This window comes from Sciurus carolinensis, unplaced genomic scaffold, assembly GCF_902686445.1.
Source record: "Sciurus carolinensis unplaced genomic scaffold, mSciCar1.2, whole genome shotgun sequence".
NCBI lineage: Eukaryota > Metazoa > Chordata > Mammalia > Rodentia > Sciuridae > Sciurus > Sciurus carolinensis.
The window spans coordinates 270,553-283,596 of record NW_025920131.1 but is presented as its reverse complement, the minus strand read 5'-3'; the positions used below and the strand labels follow the sequence as shown (position 1 = coordinate 283,596).

At 37.3% G+C, this 13,044-nt stretch overlaps 1 long non-coding RNA gene across 1 annotated transcript in view; it reads left to right on the top strand.

Moving 5' to 3' along the window:
- The window catches only part of LOC124974086 (uncharacterized), a 65,020-nt gene that overhangs the window by 30,917 nt on the left and 21,059 nt on the right, over window positions 1-13,044 (top strand). Inside the window, exon 4 of the long non-coding RNA XR_007106744.1 lies at window positions 10,612-10,699. This is a non-coding gene — a long non-coding RNA (uncharacterized LOC124974086). The remainder of the gene's footprint in view (window positions 1-10,611; window positions 10,700-13,044) is intronic.

Here is a 13,044-nt window from a genome sequence, read left to right as displayed (position 1 = left end):
CTCTGGGTATGGCTTGGAGATTGGCAGACTAAGGGAGTTGTTATAATTGATGCAGGAGAGAGAGGTATTGGCTTCAACTGTGAAGAAGTTGTAGGTAGTAGAAGATAGTTATTTTTTTCATTGTTAGCTGGACATTTGAAAATTATTAAAAAATAGTATATGTGCTTCCAATTTCCCCAATCCATTTTTTTTTTTTGTTTTTTTTTTGTACTAGGGATTGAACCTAGGGACACTTAACAACTGAACCACATCCCCAGCTCTTTTTCTTTTGAGACAGGGTCTCCCTAAGTTGCTTAGGACCTCACAAAGTTGCTGACAGTGGTTTCAAACTTGGCAATCCTCCTGCTTCAGCCTCCCAAGTTGCTTGGATTACAGATGTGTGCTGCAGTCCTTCTGATTTATGGTATTGGGAATTGAAATCAGGGCCTTGCACATGCCAGGCAAGTGCTCTACCACTGAGGCACATTCCAAGTACCTCTCTTTTTCATTTTATTTTGACTTTGTATTATGTAACACTCTACATTGCAGAAGACATGTTTGGGTAGCCCTAAGAGGGCGGCTGGCATTGAGCTAAGAAGGTGGCGCATAATTAATGTTAACACAGTGTCATCTACCTTTGCCTAATTAGTTAATGTCTCCTCTGCGCTAGTGGTCAACAGATATTCCTCATTCTTTCTTGATTGGTACCGTGGTGCATGCTCCAACCGTGCTACTTAATCCTAAGCTGATTGGCTGCCTTAGGTATATAACACACACCTATAGGCAGCACCACGGATAACCGGATAAGCATCATATAAGCAGTACCTCTGATAGATTGCAGAAGGCAGATGGCAGATCACAGAAGAAGCCCCTCTGATAGCACGCACCTTTAGTTTGCAGGATGCAGGACTTCAAGAAGATATAGATCTCTGAAAGTGTACTCTCTCTTAAGCAAAGTCTTTCTTTCTCTCTTGTGCAAAGCCTGCCTCTCTCTCTCCTCTTAAAGCCTCTCTTCCTCTTTAAGCTAGGGAACAAACAAGCAAGAAAGCAGTGCACTAAAGAGAAAGATAATAGAAGTAGCTCAGTTTCCAGTCCACCTCCAATACCCGTGCAATCGTTGCTGCAGGCGGTAAGAATATCTACGCGACTGTTGCTGTGGGCAGCGACACTACATGTTACTTAATACGTTGCATAATCTTCTGGCAAGGATAGATGACCATAACTAAAGGTTTTCTTCTTCATTCAGAAAACTACTTCCTTAACCAGTGTTTTTCAAACCCTTAGATGCAAAATAACTATGAACTCCAGGGATGTACCTGTTTCCAGGACTCTACTGATAGGGAAAGTGGGCAACTTTTTTTTCTTTATTCCTGTCAGTGAACTTGTGCATGGACAAAGTGACCACTTGGGGTAAGCAAGCACACACCCATGATGTTAAGTCCTGGAAGAATCTCTAACCACATTTTGACTCCTTTACCTAAACCTACCCCTCTCCTTTGAAAAGACTTCAAAATATTCAGGGAGTTGCACTACGATAAGAAATTTATCTTTTTCTTTAATAAATTACAATCTAATTTTTCTTTACATATTACTGTCACCATATAAGAGGTTTGAGGAGGTCTTTCCATCAGCAGAAAAGACCTTTACTGGGACCTTCCAGGTTCTTGATTTGTTGCAGAAAAGAATTTGAGACTGACCCAGTGGAGCATGCCTGTAATCCCAGTGACTCTGGAGGCTGAGGCAGAAGCATTTCGAGTTCATGGCCAGCCTCAGTAACTTAGTGAAGCCAGTCTCAAATATATAAACAAAATAAAAAGGATTATGGGTGTAGCTCAGTGGTAAAGCACCCATAGATTCAATTCCCAGTTGTGGGTTGGGTTGGGGGGGTGGTTAAGGATGAGTCAGGTTTCAGTAGCAAAAACAGAAGTTTATTACAGAGAGTGAGGGTAGGGAGGAGCTGGGATTATAGTTCCGTGGTAGAATGCTTGCCTGGCATATGTGAGGCACTGTGTTCGATCCTCAGCACCTCATAAAAATAAACAAAATAAAGGTCCATCAACAACTAAAAAAATATTTTAAAAAAGAAAGTGAGGGTATATATTTTCACATTAGAATGCAGCTGTCTTCAGAATGAGTTTTTTCAGGTAAAGGCTCTTCTTTGTGGGGTATGAGCATGGAAAGGCATGTGAGAATGGCATCAGCCTAGTAATCACAAGACATTTATGGCGGTCTGGTCTTTGTTTTAGAATCTTTAGTTTGACATCGTCTCCTCTGATTATTATATAATGTTTGGAATGTACCCATATTATAAGTTTCTTAAAATACATTTCCCTTTGTGCTCTCTAATCTAAAAATACATTGTGTATTTTAACAGTTCTCATAAGCATTAAAACAAGGCATTTTTTTTTTATTCGGGTGAACGTACAGTAACTCAGTTTGTAGATTTCTCAGGATTGTGGGGTGACAGTCCAGGAAGGAGAACAGGCCTGAGGAGTAAAGGAACTCAGATCATGGTGCTTTTAGATTTAAAGATGTAGTGTCTTTTTCCTTCCCTTTACCTCCTTTCTACATATCTTTTGTTTCTTTTCTGTCCTACCTCATTACCACAGTAGTTAATTATAAAATAATCTTATTTGGGAAAGAAATTTGGGGTGAGAAGAGCAGATTCTAAGGATATTTAGTTTAGAATTGTTACTTCCTTTTTTTTTTTTTTTTTTTTTGTGGTGCTGAGAATTGAACCCAGGGTCTTATGCTTGCAAGGCAAGCATTCAACCAACTGAGCTATCTCCCCAGCCCCTAGCTATCTCTCCAGCCCCTAGAATTGTTACTAATGCCAAGTTCAGACTCTAGGTTGAATCAGAATCCCCTGGAGGACTTGTTAAAACACAAATTGCTAATTCAGGAGATCTGAGATGGGGCTGGAGTATTTAGTTTCTAACAAGTTCCCAGGTGATCCTGATTCTGCTGGTCCAGGGACCATACTTTGAAAAGGACTGCTTCAGAAAGTAGAAATGAAAAACCTTGGAGATTTGATTGTTTGTATGAAGATGAGGGAGAGGGTGGAGATGAGGAGCATATGTCCAAGATTCTGAGTTGAGCATTAAGGTACAGTGTGATGCTATTTACTGTGTATAAATACAGGAGATGCGGCTCAGTGCCTAGCATACACGAGACCCTGGGTTCCATTCCCAGCACTGCAAAAAACAAAACACAGGAGAAGAAAGAGATTGTGGGGACAGTTAGTTCGACTTAGGTCATATTGAATTTGAGGGCATCTACTTAAACATGCAAAAAGCAATTGGTTAGCCAGGTGTGGTGGTGCATGCCTATAATCCCAGCGACTCGGGAGACTGAGGCAGGAGGATCGTAAGTTCAAAACCAGCCTCAGCAACTTTTCCAAGACCCTGTTTCAAAATAAAAAAATAAAAAGGGCTGGGGATGTGGCTCTGTGGTTAAGTGACCTTGGATTCAATCCCTAGTACCAAAAGAAACCAAAATAAAACAAAAGCAATTGGTTATTTGTATCTAGGGTTCAGGAGAGTGAGTCTGGGGGAGAGAGATTGAGTCAGAGTGAGCTGTTATTCCCATAGAGTGAGAAGGGCCTGATGTGTAGATGAGCATCTACGCTATGAGAACAAACAGCAAGGAGACCAGTAAGGACAGAAAAGTATTGGGGGGAAAAAAAAAACACTAAGTAATGAGAAATGTTGCCAAGAGATTAAGTAAGATTAAATCTGAAAAGTAGTCATCAAATTTACTAAAAGCTGCTCTGAATATCCTCATAGAGAGAAATCTGAGTACCCAGACCACAGAAAGAAAAGAGCAAGGTGTGTTGTGGTGATGGAATCAGCAAAGGTATGTGATTAGCTCAGGAGCTTTTGCTTCAGGGATAAAGGAAATCGGAGTAGTTTAGAAGAAAAGAAGGGTGAAGGGAGAAAATCTCTTTTTTTTCCTTCAAAGCCCAGGAGTGTTTGTAGCATTTTTAGATACCAAAGGGAATAGAGAGGGAATGTGGAAAACTGAGGAGAGGAAGGATAATTGATAATATATGGTCTTGAGAGACCAAAAGTGATGGGAATAGGGTACACGTGGAGGATTGGCTTAGGTCAGGGATAAGAACACATATGTGTGGAAATAAAGACTGCCGGGGCAAGCTGAGGGGGGTAGGCCACAGATGCACTTGGCCTTTTTAGTGTTGCCTGTTTTGTTTCATCTCTGAAATGGGTGTCTTCCTTTGCACAGGGCGAAGAGACTTTTGGGGATTGGGCACTTAACGGTTACCACGTGAAACATGTTTTATTTGAACACCAAAAGTACTGGAGTGAGTGCTGAATATAATAACAAGGGATGTTTGTGGAAAGCCAGCTGAGGTGGCAGATAATGAATAAATCTTAACTCTGCCTTGGAGTTGGGTATGGCAGAAACTAAACATTGAACTGACCTCAGGTTGGCTTTTCACCCAGATGGATGCATTGACATCATGATTAAAATCACCCAGTGCAATATGTGGCCCATTTCAATTTGAATTTAAAGTAAAACAGTTCAATTACATTTTTCTTTTTCTTTTGTAGTACTGGGGATAGAACCCGGGTCCTCATACATGCTAGGCAAATTTTCTGCCATTGAGCTACTTTCCATCCCTTTTTTATTTTATTTTGAGACTGGATCTCACTAAGTTGCTGAGGCTGGACTCAAATTGCCTTTCTCCTTCCTCAGCCTCCCTGTTAGATGGAGTTACAGATGTGTACCACTATGCCCAGTAACTTTACTTCTTTTTGAAGAAGACAGACTTGCAAGTCCATCTTAGAAAATCGAGAACTTTTTTTTGACATTTTTTTCCTTCTAGCTCTTGTAAACAATTGGTCATTAATTCACGTGTCCAACTAATTCAGATTAACTATCTTTGTTTTTTCATGTATCTCACTTTAATTTTTTTCATGATACCATCTGTAAAAGAAACTTTTCTTTACCTTTATATATTAATGAAAGAACTAACCCTTCTTCATGTGAGTTTAAAGTGCTAAGGCTGAGGTGATACCTTGATGCCACCTCTTACCAATGAGCTACAATGTGAATCCTTGCTTCCCTCCTGACACTCTGTGCAATCCACATGCTTCCACAGATGGGCTTATGATATATCAACTGACCTTGTGAATTCTGTAGAAGGCCTCCTGGAAGCATGGACTGGCTGGAAGGGAAGTTAGGCAGTGATGTGCTGTATTATTATTGGTGATGGAAGCATTTCATAAGAAGAAAACCTTCCCATTTATCTTATTTTCTCTTTGTCTCCTTACATATAGGATGCAACCACCCTACCCCATCCCTGGTTGTTTTCTTTTCTGGAACCCTGCAATATTTTATTCGTATATCCATCATTTGCAGTATCTGTGGATTGTAATTTTATTTCCTGTAGAACCCCATCATTTCAAGACCTTTTGGCACATAGTATATACTTAAACATTTGAATGAGTGAAGATCTTTCTATTGGAAAAGATTTAAATATCTACTTAACAGATGAGTGAAAGATTAGAGGGAAAGTTTCATTTTATGTTTGTTCTATTTAGTTATACCTGACAGCAGAATGCATTTTGATTCATTGTACACAAATGGAGCATAACTTTTTATTTCTCTGGTTGTACACAATGTAGAGTCACACCATTAGTATAATCATACATGTACATATGGTACTGAAGTTTGTCTCATTCCACCATCTTTCCTCCCACCCCTGTCCCCTTCCCTCCCCTCATTTCCTAGAAGGAAAGTTTTGTGTGTGTGCTGAAACAGTTTCTTGACCATTTTAAAGGCTCAAGTACCAAGTTTAAAAGGTCATTTGATGGCTACATACAAAATCAAAAAGATAATTAACTTGAATTTTCAAATTCATGGAGGACAAAATCAAACTGTGTAGACATGAATGTTACCGATTTTATTTCATCAGTGGAAAATCAGATCCCTTACCTTTCTTTGAAAATGTCAATACCCAGAGAGCAAACAGAAGACTGATTTTAGAAAGGCAATCCAGTTACAGAAAATTCTAGAATGAAAAAAACAATATATGTATATACGTATGCATATATGTATGTATACATGATTTGGAGTGTAGCTCAGAGGTAGAACACTTGCCTAGTGTGCACAAGATCCTGGGTTGGATACCCAGTTGTGCCAAAAGAGAAAGAAAGAAATTATATGGAAGCTGATCTGGTAGAAACAAGACAAAAATTTTCTGCAGATATCCTGAAAAAGTCTGTTTCCATGCTGCCTGGATGAATTGTAACCCACCTTTGCTCTACAAAGGATCTGAGTAGCTTTTAAATATCTATGTCTTAAAGGATCACAAAAGGAAATGGATCAACTAAAAGAAATTTAGAATAGAACAATAAAAAGAAGCGAAGTTAAGCTTTAACATGGAAATTTAAGAAATTCCTGTAGTTTATTTTAGGGGTGATTGGAAATTTATCATTTAGGTTCAAAGAAGAAAGGGGAATATGAACAATTCTGTATCATTCTCAGTGTCCATGAGAAACACAACTTTGGCCTCTAATAACCCCCCCCCCCACAAAAAAAAGCTTCTGATGGTCCCTAAGAAAAGAGATTTTGTGTGATATAATGCAATCATAGTATCATCAACTTGTTTACATGTTTTGTCTCAATGCTTTAACACATGTTCACAGGAATTCTGTGACGGAGGGTGATTTGATAGTGTTCTATCCCTCTGAGCTACTCATTTAATCAAAAGATAAAATATACTAGTATAGATGAACTGTGTTTCTAGCAGAGATTGCCTGTGTGTATGGGTGTGTATTTAGAGGCCAGTAAAACTGAACAATTTCTCTTTAGCTAGCTGAATTCTGGGTGTGGCTATCTTTTGTTGACAATGAGGAGCAGATTTATGCTCTTAAATAGATAAGTAAGCAGAACATAGGGTCGATTTCATTTAGGAAAATTTCAATGTTTAGCCCTGTTTTCATTTCTTGAGGACATAGTATATCAGATTACAAATATACACCATTTACTAGGTGACCCAGTCATAAGGAAGGCAAGCTGTTTAAATAAAGTTAAATGAATTTTCTTTCAATTAAACTTATTATGTCTGAGTCAAATTGATGTATACCATTAAATAAGATGAATTTAATAATTTTACATGTATTTTAAAATTTACATTTAAGTAAATTTTATATTCAGTAGATTTACATTAAGTAAATTTAAGTAAAATGTATTTCAACTTAAAATGTAAACCTGCTTAAGACCACTTATTTTTTAGAAGGCATAGTTGATATAGCTGAAAGGGGAAATTTTATTTTCCTTTTTTATCAAAGATGTGTATCTTGTTCATTATCTCATTGCTCTCTGTACAAATATGAAACTCATATTTTTTTTTCTTGTGATTGGCTTATTTTATGACAAATTACTTCTGAAACTATTAGAATTGTATGTATCCCAGATTTTTAGATTATGCTCAGAATTATGGGAAGTAATTTTTTTAAAAAATGGAACATTTAAAGTTCTGTGAGGAATTTCTCTCTCCTTTTTCTTCACAGTGATTTTAAAAAACAAGAGTTTAGTTTCTTAAATTTTAAAAAGGGCAATTGAAGGAGATAGCAGTTTTCTTCGCACTGTTTAGAGCCCTCTCACTGAGTGATTCTCTAAAAAGAACCATTCTACTGAATGAATATTTAGTGTAGATTCCCTGTCAGTCTCAGAGCTGGGTTTAAGGCAATTCTGAAAGTGCCCCTGGATCCTGGGAGGAGTAGAGTGTTAGTAACAAGTAAAATTGGTTTATATGAGGGGTGGTCACTTTCATCTAGGGACCCCTGTGAGTGTTAAGACAAAACTGAGTTCTCAAATCTGCCAGCATGGTGATTCTAGTGTTGAGCCCTTACTTTGGAGCCAGTTCACTTATTTGTTCCTACCATGCCAACTTTTCTAGGCTACTTTCACCATATCTTGTTCTTTTCTTTATTCTTTTTTCTTCCTATACTTTCTTTACCCTATTTTTTCTCTTTTATTCTCTATTATTTTTCTTCTATTTCCTGTTTTTTTTTTTTTTTTTTCTTATTTGTTTTCATTCACTCATCCTTTATTTTGCACTAGTTATTCCATGCATCTCTTTGATTTTTAAAATCCTGATACTCTAGATTCCTACATTCCGGCTTCTGATTTTGAAGAGAGCATTTTGAGATATAAATTTCTCTTAAGTGTTTGAGCACATGACTTCAAGGAAATGAAGAGAATAGTGAACGGGATAGAGGGTAGAATGGGAGAATGAATTCTATTCAAGTAAGTATTGGATTAGAGGAAAACTGGGAATTTGGGTATAGGTGTTCTGAATGTTGGACAAATGACCTTTCAAACAAGCATTGTTTTCTAAATACATTGTTCTAATAAACTGCACGTGTTCTTATTGACACCATACCTCAGAAGTTTTGTTTTGGGAACAGATTACCCAGTCATAGACTACAGAAAAAAAGCTATGAAGTACTATAAGCATTTCTAATATAAAGAACTACTAGGAAATCCCTTGAAAGTTCTTGTGCTGTTGAAATAGAAATAAGAAAAGAAACTTTCTTCCATGTGTACAAAGCCAGGATTTGTCTTGAATTTATTATTTGGGAGGATTTGGAAATAATGAAAAGTGGTAGAAAACAAGATTCTTACAGATTTGGGATTTGCTTTCTTAAGTGTTGACTAGCTTTGATGTTAAAGGTCTTATTCAAATTTGGTTAACTCTGGTGTTAAACTCTGAGTAAGGAAGAATCTATTTTTGATTGGCTCAGTGAAACACACTTGTCTGGAAAAATGGTTGTATTTTAAGTCTACTTGTTTATGTTCTCTGTCACCATGACATCTATTGTTGACTACTTCATGGTATTCTCAATGATTTTGTTGTAAAAGACTACTCTTAGCTAACATTCAGGAAATAGCCAAAGACAAGGTGTATCTCTGATGCCTCTTAATAAAGTCCTTACTCTCTTTCCCTACCTAGCTTATTATCCCACTTTTCATGATGACACCTAGTCTTGATCATTCTTTTGATCTTTCACTTATTCTTTTATTCATTCCTATAATTACTCAGTAAGTATTTTAAGCTCCTGCTATGTGATAGATGTTTGGGAATGTGACAGGGGAATAATTCTGAATTATGGAATATATGATGTGATGGTCCATGTTATGGAGAAAGTAAGGACTGGAAATAGGGAGTGTTGGGGGGGTTGCTACTTTAAATCAAGTGCTCTGGGAGGCTGGAGCAAAGTCCTGAGGGATTGGGGTCAAGGAAGCAGGGCATGCAGCTATCTTGAAGAATGAGCACTCTGGGCTGTAAAGAAGAGTTGCTGTGGCTTTGGAGGCCTGATGGAGGGGGCAATCACTGGAATATTACAGGATGGCAGGTTGGCCATGGTGGCTGGAGCATAGTGAGCAAGGGGAAAAGGCAAAGGAAGTTAAACCCATTCAGTAGCATGGGCAGATCAAACAAGGCCCATGGATCTGTGTTGAGATCCTGCAATGAAACCTTTTCAGTGTCACTTAATGGTATGTTATCTGTTTAAATACTAAGTACTTTTTATTTTTCTGTAGTATTGTCATATGCATCAGTTACAATGCTGTTAAGTTGGGAATGTCAAAACAGTTGTGAAAAGTGACTGCTGTACTTTGTGTCCTGTATCTGGTCTGCCTGTCAGCTAGGGGGAGCAATGTGATAGGCAAGAGACATAACCTTTAGTCTTCATCCTGCCACCAACTGCTTGTGTTAGGAACCTGGGGTTTCTCATCTCTAAAATACAGAGGATGGGTGAGATCAGTGGTTTTCAGATTCTGATTCATAGAGTGTTGGGAACTCCTAAAGGCCCTTTTAATTTTTCAAAATATTTATTTGTTTTTTATACTCGGGATTGAACCCAGGGGCACTTTACCACTGAGCTATATCCCCAGTCCTTTTTATTTTTTATTTTGAGTCAGGGTTGTTGAGGTTGGCCTCAAACTTGGAATCCTCCTGCTTCAGCCTTAAAAGTCACCGGGATTACAGGCGTGCATCACCATTCCCAGCTTTGTTTTTATATTTAAGTTTTTAAATTTGCATTCAGGTTTCACTTAGAAGAAAGTACCCCTTGGCTTAAACAAAATGCCTAGTGTGGTTATTTCTTTTGTTTTCCAGTGTAATGAATTTATAGTCTCATGGAATTTCAAATGACAGCATCTCTTCAGAATCCATTATTACTGTGCCCTCAATTGAGTGTTATTTGTATTCTCTCATTGAAATCAGAAGGTAATATGTCAACAGATAAGGCTTTTGAGATCCTATCCTTCAAGATTGAGGTGGCTTCTATCATGAACAAATTTTAACTAAGTGACCAATATAAATAAAAGTCTTAGCCAGTACTCCTAGCACAACAGTATAGAGATTAGCACTGAGAAAAATAGTTATGGTTGATGTGCAGAGAAGGACCATTCCAGTTTTTAAAAATAATGAATGACATGAGTGTTTGTCATTATGTGTGCTATATGCTGAATATAGTCTTATTCTCATAATCCATTAATATATTTGGAAGAGAGACCAGGTATTTTTAGTGCTATGGTTAAAGATATATTTTAGTGAAGATTTTAATTTTTGACAGGATTTTTTTTTTTTTTTTTAAGATATGAACTGCTTACTTCCTTTCCAATCCAGACTCTCAATCTGCTATTTTGGAAACGCCAAAAAAAAAGTTCAGATGCTGCCTAGCAGGTAAGGAGATCTTATTAGGATATCAAATCCTCATCTCTTATTTATCTTAAAATCATGACAAACTGTGTGATTTATTTTCCAGTCTGCCCTGCTGGCTAGGTTACCCTTGTTTCCCTAAACCTTTAGGGGGACCAGTCAGGCAGAAGGGAATATTTTCTTCCATTTGTATTTTACATGGAAATTGGCCTTGAAGCGGAACTGAGTACAAGCTTTTCAGAAGCTACATCATTTTATATCCAGCCAAAGGTCTGGGCCCAACAACAGCTGTCTTCAGCAGGAAAATCTGGCCACTGAATTATTTGTTGTGTATTTGTTGTAGGAGACTTCTGGGCTGAGATTGGCCTGGCTGAATAGTTTCATGGATACTTTCTTTAAAAAGTATTTCAGAGTCTTTCTAAAATCAAATAAGGCTTTTTCCCCTCCTCTGGTGCTGGGAGTAGAATTTAGGTCCTTGTCTATGCTAAGCAAGCAATCTACCACAAGCTACATCCCCAGCCCCTAAGATTTTTAAATTGCTTTGGTGGATAAAACATTAGTGTCTGTTTAAATCCATGGAGACTTTTTTCTGTTACAGAAGAAGCTAAAAGTTCTGTCTTTTTTTTTTCTTTCTTGTGCTTAAATGGTCTTATTAAAAAACAAAAACGTCCAGGAAGGTAATGTTTTTGTGGAACAATAATTGTGGATAGCAATTGATATTTTGGATATAAAATCTTTTTGGGGGGGGTACTGGGGATTGAACTCAGAGGCACTCAAACACTGAGCCATATCCCCAGCTCTATTTTGTATTTTATTTAGGGGTAGAATCTCACTGGGTTGCTTAGCGCCTCACTATTGCTAAGACTGGCTTTGAACTCTCAATCCTCCTGTCTCAGCCTCCAGAGCCACTGGGATTACAGGCATGTGTCCCTGTACCCGGCTTGGATATAAAATCTTTTGTTTAATTTATTTATACTTTTGTCCAAGTATGCTTCTGAAAATAACTTAGTGCTGTTAGAAACCAACAGTAAAGGGGATGTGTGTCCTGTTCTCTTGAGTGTGGTCTAGCAGAGAAAAAGAGGACTCATACCTGGGTTCTACACCCAGATCTGTTTCTGGTTAGTATGTGATGACATATGTAGAGAATCTGAGACATAGTGCTATTCTCTGCAAAATTAAAGAATTGATCATCCTTGAAAACTTTTAAAAGCCTAAACTTGGGGTCTATAGTGCCAAGTGAAATAAGCCAAACCCAGAAAGTTAAAGGTTTAATATTTTCTCGGATATATGGAAGCCAGTCTAAAATGAGAGCAAGAGTGAGAGAGAGGGGAAATGAGGATGGGGGATTCCATTAAAAAAAAAAAAAAAAAAATAGATCAGGGGAGTAGAAGGAGGGAGGGAGGAAGGATGGGATAAGGGAAAAACAGTGGAATGAATCTGATCTAACTTTCCTGTGTACATATATGAATACCCCAGTGAATCTCAACATTATGTATAGTCGCAAGACACTAAATTAAAAATAAAATAAATGTAAGTAAATAACAGAAAGATCAGTAAAAAAGAGAATAGGAGGAAGGAGGGTAAGGTTAAGGGCAAGTACTAGGGACTGAAATTCCTGTTTTCATAATTATGAATATGATATTCCATGTATTTATAATTCTTCAAAATGAATTCTAGTGTTATGTGTAACCAAGGTGGACTAATAAAAAATAAAGAAAAAAATTTTAAAAAGCATAAACTTCCCACTTGAAAAAGAAGCCTTGCACCATACATGAAAGTCATGTGCCCCCTGGTGGAGAAATGGGGCATAACATTAACTGAGAAAATACTCCTTGGTTGCTGCACAAAAATACTCTAGGTGGACTCTTATCATTAAAAGCAAATCTGCTCTTAAGGGTAGTGTTAAAAAAAGGAAGTTTTCTCAGTTTACATTTTTGTCATAGGTGGGACCTACATCACCCTAGGGGCACTTGGAGTGGCATGGAGGGCTTAGCTTATTTAATTAGCTACAATGACTAACCAACAGTAAATCAGATAAAGCTAAAAAGAAGGAAAAGAGAAATAGTAAATTCAATAACAATTAAGAAAAAGAATGCCCTTTTGTGCTTTTTGTGTTAAGGGCAGGCATGGTTAAATTATTATCTGAAAGAAAATGTTAAAGTATTCTAAATTTTATGTTGAAGGAATACTTGACTGAATTATTTGTTGTATATGATACTGCCAAAGAGAACCTGGACAATAACTATTCTGTAATAACAACCATGATAAAACATACAACACTGTCCTCTATATTAAGATTATAGTTATAATATCTTAAGATACACACTCATGTAAAATTACTATTTATTTATTTTTGAAACTGGGGTCTG